Here is an 8,566-nt window from a genome sequence, read left to right as displayed (position 1 = left end):
TTAAGGTCTGACTAGTAGAACAAAGAATTTCTTTAACAAGCAACTGAAGGTAAGCTGAAAGAATGAAGAAAGCCCTGAATTACCTATGTTATATAAACATTATGATATATAGACATACCATTGCAACATTAAAGGTTGGATTCAATATCTAGGCATAATGACAGTTTCTAAGAAAAGACTGAGAAATTAGACTCCTTCGGAAGTCACTTTGGAAACTCAAGCAGTTTATTTAATATCGCAGTTAGTAACAAAACAGCCCACTCCTTGGAGGAATGCTTATTGCCATACAGATGATATGCAGACAGGTTTGCTCACTGCAAATAGTGAAACCCAAAGAAAGAATCTTAATGTTCTCTAACTAAAAAATATTGAGATGTATAGAAAAGTGCGAACACAACTGGCAAAACTTCCTTAGATGAGATTATCATTTCTCTTCCATGCATTAGTATGCTTATCTTGTTAAGATAAAATAGTAACTTTTTTCTTATTAAAGACTCATAGCTTATTCTAATTTCATGCAGGAAAATATATGATGCTGGGTTTAAATATATTCATGAGCCTGCAGGTACCTAGCAGTGGGAGAAATTACTTGTGCTCTTATACTTTTAGTATGATATGTATTATCCTTTCCAGAATGATTTATTAAGATTAAGTATAATTCTCCAGTGTGCCTATTGTACATAGTAATTGAATGTAGAGAAGCCTTAGCAGCAGGTTTACTTTGATTAACTTAAGCATCAGCCATAAATGGGAGATAACAAATATCAATATTTTTTAAATAATATTTTGATAGTTGAAAGAGATTGGTCTCCATAGACACATAGACTTGAATAACTTGGACCTCAGTTGGTGGAACTCCTCTAATTTCACAAATACATGCATACATACATACATGCATACATACATACATACATACATACATACACACATACATACACACATACATTCTTACATACATAGTATTCATTGTCATGGTCATGGTGTCTCATGATAGTAAATGTAAGTTAAATAAGGCACTTCTCATTTAGTGATAGTAAGTAATTTATGAAAGATGTCAGGTGTAAATAAAGAAGGGAACATTAAATGATTTTTCTGAGAACTTCAACAGTGTAATTTTAGCTCATTTTCCTCTCTATAAGTATCATTACTTATAACATTGCACTAAAAGAATCACCCAGAATACTGACTGTCAAGATTGGTTACCATGCCTTTGAATTTTTATACCATTTTTCTACATTTAAATTAGTGAAGTTTATTCCAAACAGTGAAGTTGCACTGTGATGTTCTAATTTTTAGACTGAAGGTGAGTTTTTAACAAAAGGAGCAGTATGAGAAATTATCATCATTTTTAATTCTCTAGAACTTACAAAGCAGACAAAGAACAATTTTTTGTGGCAGAATCTAATGAATAAAGATTTCAAGGAGCCAGTCACTGTGTGAGCTACAGGTGGTGTTCCAATGTATGAGGCAAGACTCCACTAGAAATTTAAGATTCTTAGCCTTTTAGAAATTTACTTATAAATTTGGAGGTTTGCAGACAGCTTGCTTAACTAGGATTTTAGCCCAATATTTGGTGGCAAACCAACATGTTGGGCAAAAATCCACTAGAAAGTTAAGATTATCAGCCTAACAGTTAGAGAGAAAGCTTTATTTTCTAAGAGGGGGCCAGCACCCTGTTGAGTCACATTGGTGCATCAAGAGCTAGGACCTTAAACAAAAGAAACAAAGAAGACAAGCTGCCTGGTTCTTAATGACGTGTTTTAATGGAATTGTGATTAAGTTTGTTTTTACATTGAGAAGAAGATAGTACAGAGTTTTCGTGAATTGTGTGGGGATTTTCAACTGGTGTTCAGAATTAAGGTAAGGAAAATTAGTCACGGACCCCAAGTAGAGAATGATGATAGTTAAAAGTTAATAGGTTATTAAAAATAAAAGTCTGTAACACCAGGCATACTAAATACAGACATATAGTATGGAAGTAATTAATATATAAAATCTGATGCTCCAGGTAGAGAGATTGACAGACTGATGTATTTTGGGCTAAAGTCCTGGTTTGATAAATTGCTTACTTCTTATTGTTATTGGAATTGATAGAAAGTGTTTAATTTGCTTTATGAATTACCCCACTAAAGTACATATGGCTTGACAATGTTGGCTAGGGAGGGTTTGTGGTTATTTTTGATATTTACCTCAGCAGGAAGCTCGGGTTCTCTTAACGTGGGCTTCATGGGAATTTTGGATATGACAGATTAGAAAAGCCTAACAGACACATACACTATTGTTTAACTTACTTCTTTTCTTAAAATGGTTTTAATTTTATCCTCAATAATAAAAGGAATTCTGGGGGAATCACTATCCATGAACTCAAGCAGTATTACAGAGCAATAGTGATAAAAATTGCCTGGTATTGGTACAGAGACAGACAGACCATTGGAATAGAATTGAAAACCCAGAACTGAACCCACACACCTAGGGTCACCTGACTTTTGACAAAGGAGTTAAAACCATCCAATGGATAAAAGATAGCATTTTTAGCAAATGGTGCTGGTTCAACTGGAGGTCAACATGTAGAAGAATGCAGATCGATCCATGCTTATCACCCTGTACAAAGCTTAAGTCCAAGTGGATCAAGGACCTCCACATCAAACCAGACACACTCAAACTAATAGAAAAAAATGGGGAAGCATCTCGAACACATGGGCACTGGAGAAAATTTCCTGAACAAAACACCAATGGCTTATGCTCTAAGATCAAGAATCGACAAATGGGATCGCATAAAACTGCAAAGCTTCTGTAAGGCAAAGGACACTGTGGTTAGGACAAAAATAGCAACCAGCAGATTGGGAAAAGAACTTTACCAATCCTACAACAGATAGAGGGCTTATATCCAAAATATACAAAGAACTCAAGAAGTTAGACCTCAGGGAGACAAATAACCCTATTAAATAATGGGGTTCAGAGCTAAACAAAGAATTCACAGCTGAGGAATGCCGAATGGCTGAGAAACACCTAAAGAAATGTTCAACATCTTTAGTCATAAGGGAAATGCAAATCCAAACAACCCTGAGATTTCACCTCACAGCAGTGAGAATGGCTAAGATCAAAAACTCAGGTGACAGCAAATGCTGGCAAGGGTGTGGAGAATGAGGAAGACTACTCCATTGTTGGTGGGATTGCAGACTGGTACAACCATTCTGGAAATCAGTCTGGAGGTTCCTCAGAATATTGGACATTGAACTACCTGAGGACCCAGCTATACCTCTCTTGGGCATATACCCAAAAGATGCCCCAACATATAACAAAGACTCATGCTTCACTGTGTTCATAGCAGCCTTATTTATAATAGCCAGAAGCTGGAAAGAACCCAGATGCCCTTCAACAGAGGAATGGATAGAGAAAATGTGGTACATCTACACAATGGAATATTACTCAGCTATCAAAAAACAATGACTTTATGAAATTCGTAGGCAAATGGATGGAACTGGAAAATATCCTGAGTGAGGTAACCCAATCACAGAGAAACACACATGGTATGCACTCATTGGTAAGTGGCTATTAGCCCAAATGCTTGAATTACCCTAGATGCCTAGAACAAATGAAACTCAAGACGGATGATCCAAATGTGAATGCTTCACTCCTTCTTTAAAAGGGGAATAAGAATACCCGTGGCAGGGAATAGAGAGGCAAAGATTAAAACAGAGGCAGAAGGAACACCCATTCAGAGCCTGCCCCACATGTGGCTCATACATATACAGCCACCCAATTAGACAAGATGGATGAAGCAAAGAAGTGCAGGGTGACTGGAACCGGATGTAAATCTCTCCTGAGAGATACAGCCAGAATACCGCAAATACATAGGTGAATGCCAGCAGCAAACCACTGAACTGAGAACAGGACCCCTGTTGATGGAATCAGAGAAAGGTCTGAAAGAGCTTGAAGGGGCTTGAGACCCCATATGAACAACAATGCCAACCAACCAGAGCTTCCAGGGACTAAGCCACTACCCAAAGACTATACATGGTCTGACCCTGGGGTTCAACCTCATAGGTAGCAATGAATAGCCTAGTAAGACCACCAGTGGAAGGGGAAGCCCTTGGTCCTGCTAAGACTGAACCCCCAGTGAACATGATTGTTGGGGGAAGGGTGATAATGTGGGGAGGATGGGGAGGGAAACACACATATAGAAGGGAAGGGGGAGGGGTTAGGGGGATGTTGGCCTGGAAACCGGGAAAGGGAATAACACTCGAAATGTAAATAAGAAATACTCAATTTAATAAAGAAAAAAATTTTTAAAAATTGTTTTAATTTTCATAATGAGTATGGGGTTGAGTCTTGTTATATCATTTTTCTGGGAGAGAGTACATGATAGAAACTTTTCTTGTTGTAGACTAAAGAACACAGTATTTTGGGAGAAGGGTTTTACCTTTGTGTTTTTAAAAACGGTGTTAGGCTCTGGACACCTTAAAGAGTTATATGAATCAGATTTGATAGAGGGAGACCACCTGAAAAACTAGACTCAAAAGAATCAAACAATGTTATCTTGATGATACTAAAATTTCATTTTGAGATTTATATATTGTAGAATGTGCAGTTTTTGGTGAAATTCATCATCAGATTGATGAAATGACCTACTTGGATTCCTGATCTCAGGGATATTTAGCCAGATCCAGTCAAGATAGACAACAGAGGTCACAACAACTTCTTAAGGCCAAACAACTCCCCCATTTTTCCTATACCCCTACAAAGGTATGTCACCACCCATGTACAGCTTGAAGAAGCCATTGAAGATCCATCACCCAAATTCCCTAGAATTTGGGGGGCTGAAGATGATTATTCTAAGGTTGTTTTTATGAGGAAATGGTCATAATTAAACAGAAAGCAATTAGCTAGATTGATTTGTACAGCAATAATCTTATTTGTAACTAAGCTAAGATCATATCTTTATTTTGGTATAGAACTTATTTGTTACAAAAATTTTAAAAGTACAAGGCTTAGACCCAGTCCAATAACTATGATTATAAACTGTTTTTAGATGATTAGCAATACAAGTTAAGAGCCAGATAAAAAACTCATGGTTCTGAGTATTTAAAAGGGTGTTTTTGAGATACTTCAATTAGAAATGGCCGAGGGTAGCCAAGGCCTACCAGTTCAGAAGTGCTTCGTGTAGATAGATGATCTTCAAAGGTGTCAGAAGTCCACAGAACATTATGTGTATGGACATTTCTTTATTAAAGATCATTTGACTAGAGACCTGTCTGCTTGGATTCTAAGAAGTTGAGCATCAGTGGAATTGCTCCAATTGTGGCGAGATAGCCACTGGGCAAGAATTTCCTCAATTCATCTACAGACAAATATTGTGCAAAAAGGGACACATTATGCAGAATAATCGACTGATAATCTTTGTTGAGCCAGAATTATCAACCCTTCAAATTCTGCATTATGAAGGCCTGTCAGATGATCCTGGGCCAGAAGGCTGGAGACTGATGCTCCAATGTTTGGAGGAATGAAGGCTGTCCAGGTGATCAGTGGTCCCTGTAAATTGGATAAGCTTTAGAAGCTGTTTTGTACTTCTCATAATTTCATATTAGTCATTCTCAGATTTCTGATGGAGTCGAAGATTAATTTAGTCTCATAGTCTACCCAAACTAATTAACTTTGAGAAAACATAATCATTAAGGTGATTTTCAAATGGTAATAGTTGTGCACAGCTTACATTTGAGAAAAAAAGTTTGTTTGTTTTTAATTAAACAAAAAGGGTGATGAGGTTGAGGTCAAGGTCATACATGATTAGGCAGTAGAGAGTGGGGCAGAGACAAAGTTTTTGTAAAGTGGGAGAGTAGAGCAAGGAGGAGATCAAAATGGAGTCTACAGAGAAGGATGTTTCAGATTTAGGTGAACTACATTGATTTTAACTTGTTTACGTGGGCAGTTTATATCTTTATCAAATGGCAGATAATTTGTTGTGTGGATTGAAAATTTAACACATAAATCTAATTGCTAAATCACAAGTTTCTGGAACTTTGATTTAAAGGGCTAAAAGGACAGTGTGTGAAAGAAAAGGCTGAGAAGCAGAGTGTGCTGATCTGGTTCTCTTGGACACGCAGAGCCTGAAATCACAAGAGCTTGCAGAATGAGATATATGTATATGCCAGGCGAAATAACTACTGCCTAGGGGAGTGCATGGAGAGAGCAGCTAAAGGGAGACAGCTGGGCATGATCACATGGCAGAGTAGCAGCAGGATTGACTGAATTCAGCTCAGAAAATTGATAGAAAACTTTCTTTTAAATGTTTCCCTCAACAATGTGCTCTCAGAAAACACTTCTAAGAAGATTTAATTTCAGTGATGCTAGTTTTTTCTTTCCCTATCTTTTTTTCTTTTCTGTTATTGGATATTCTTCTATTTACATTTCAAATGTTATTCCTTTTCCTGATTTCCTGGACATAAGCCCCAGATACCATTCCCCTACCCTTCTTTGATAAGGGTGTTCCTCTCCCCATCAACCTCCCCCCCGAAATTCCCCAACACTGGAGGTAAAACCTTGGCAGGACCAAGGACTTCTCCTTCCATTGGTGCCCAACAAGGCCATCCTCTGCTACATATGCAGCTGGAGCCATTGGCCTGTCCATGTATAGTCTTTGACTAGTGGTTTAGTCCCTGGGAGTGCTGGTTGGTTGGTATTGTTGTTTTAATGGGGTTGCAATCCCCTTCAGCTCTTTCAATCCTTTCCCTAATTCCTCCAATGGGAGTTGGAGTTCTCAGTTCCATCGTTTGCTGCTAGCATTTGACTCTGATTTTGACATGCTCTGGCTGTGTCTCTCAGGAGACATCTATATCTGGTTCCTATTACCGTGCACTTCTTAGCTTCATCAATCTTATCTAGTCTTGGTGACTGTATGTATACAGGCCACAGGTGGGGCAGGCTCTGAATTACTGTTCTTTCAGTCTCTACTCCAAACTTTGCCTCCATATTTCCTCCTATGAATATTTTTGTTCCACGTTTTAATAAGAACTGAACCATCTGCACTTTGGTCATGCTTCTGGTTGAGCTTTATGTAGTCTGTTGTTATATCTTGGGGAATTCGAACATTGGGGTTAATATCCACTTATCAGTGAGTGCATACCATTTTTTTTGATTGGGTCACCTCACTCAGGATGATATTTTCTAGTTAAATCCATTTGTCTATGAATTTCCTGAAGTCATTGTTTTTGATAGCTGAGTAGTTCTCCATTGTGTAGATGTACCATATTTTCCATAACCGTTCCTCTGTTTAAGGCCATCTGGGTACTTTCCAGCTTCTAGCTATTATAAAAAGGCTAATATGAACATAGTAGAACATGTGTCTTTGCTGTATATTGGAGCATCTTTTGGGTAGATGCGCAGGAGAGGGTTAGCTAGGTGCTCAGGTAGTACAATGTCCAATTATCTGAGGAACCTCCATACTGATTTCCAGAGTGGTTCTACCACTTTTCAATCCCACCAATGGAGGAGTGTTGCTCTTTCTCCACATCCTTACCAGCATCTGTTGTCACCTGAGTTTTTGATCTTACCCATTCTGATTGGCCTGAGGTGAAATTTCAGTGTTGTTTTGATTTGCATTTCCCTGAAGACTAAGGATGTTGAGCATTTCTTTAGGTATTTCTTAACCATTCAGTATTCCTCAGCTGAGAATTCTTTGTTTAGCTCTGTAGCCCATTTCTTTTTATCAGATAGTCTTTTATTTACGTATTTCCTTGTTGCTTCTTAACTAGCTGGGCACTCCACCACACCGCTTTTGATGTCATCTATGATGTCATGAGGGTGGCGGCCATCCACATTGCCGCCCACAGACTGTGCAGTACCCAGGATCTCCTTGATAGTTCCAGAAAGTTCTCTGGCCAAAGACCGGTGTCTAATCTGCCGGGCAATGTTGACAATCTCATCAAAACTGATGTTTCAACTGTGTTTAATGTTTTTCTGCTTCTTCCTGTCTCTTGGTGGCTCCTTGAGGGCTTTGATGATCAGGGCAGAGGCAGAGGGCACCACCTCAATCTGGGCCTGTCTGTTCTGGATGGTCAGTTTCACTGTAATCCTGAGGCCTTTCCAGTCACCGGTAGCCTTGGCTATGTCACCACCACCAACTTTTTGGGGAGACAGACCCATAGGACCGATATTAGGGGCCAAGACGGATGTGGCGACGACCTTGAGATCCTTCCCCACTTTTTCTTCTATTAGTTTGAGTATATCTGGTTTGATGTGGAAGTCCTTGATCCACCTGGATTTGAGCTTTGTACAGGGTGATAAGAATGGATCCGGAGCACCTCAAGTACACGACTTTGGGTCGAACTTGGGTGGCATGGTGGAGGTGTCTGGTGTCGGATGAACCTGGACTCGGGACGACTGAAGAAAGTTGCACCATTGCTGCCTCCGAACCGAGAGCCGAAAAGGTGTAGCCCATTTTTTAAGAGGGTTATTTTGCTCTCTGTAGTCTAATGTCTCTAGTTCTTTGTATATTTTGGATACCAGCCCTCTATCAGATTTAGGATTGGTAAAGAACTTTTCCACATCTGTTGGTTTCCATTTTGTC

The 8,566-nt window shown here is 38.9% G+C and overlaps 1 pseudogene; it reads right to left on the bottom strand.

The window, feature by feature from the left end:
* Positions 1-7,743: 7,743 nt before the first annotated feature.
* LOC108350551 (60S ribosomal protein L12 pseudogene) lies at positions 7,744-8,352 on the bottom strand (annotated as a pseudogene).
* Positions 8,353-8,566: the final 214 nt, after the last annotated feature.

This window comes from Rattus norvegicus, chromosome 3, assembly GCF_021556685.1.
Source record: "Rattus norvegicus strain SHRSP/BbbUtx chromosome 3, alternate assembly SHRSP_T2T, whole genome shotgun sequence".
Classification (NCBI taxonomy): domain Eukaryota; kingdom Metazoa; phylum Chordata; class Mammalia; order Rodentia; family Muridae; genus Rattus; species Rattus norvegicus.
The sequence above is the reverse complement of the archived record's forward strand: the minus strand, read 5'-3'. Positions and strand labels throughout refer to the sequence as shown.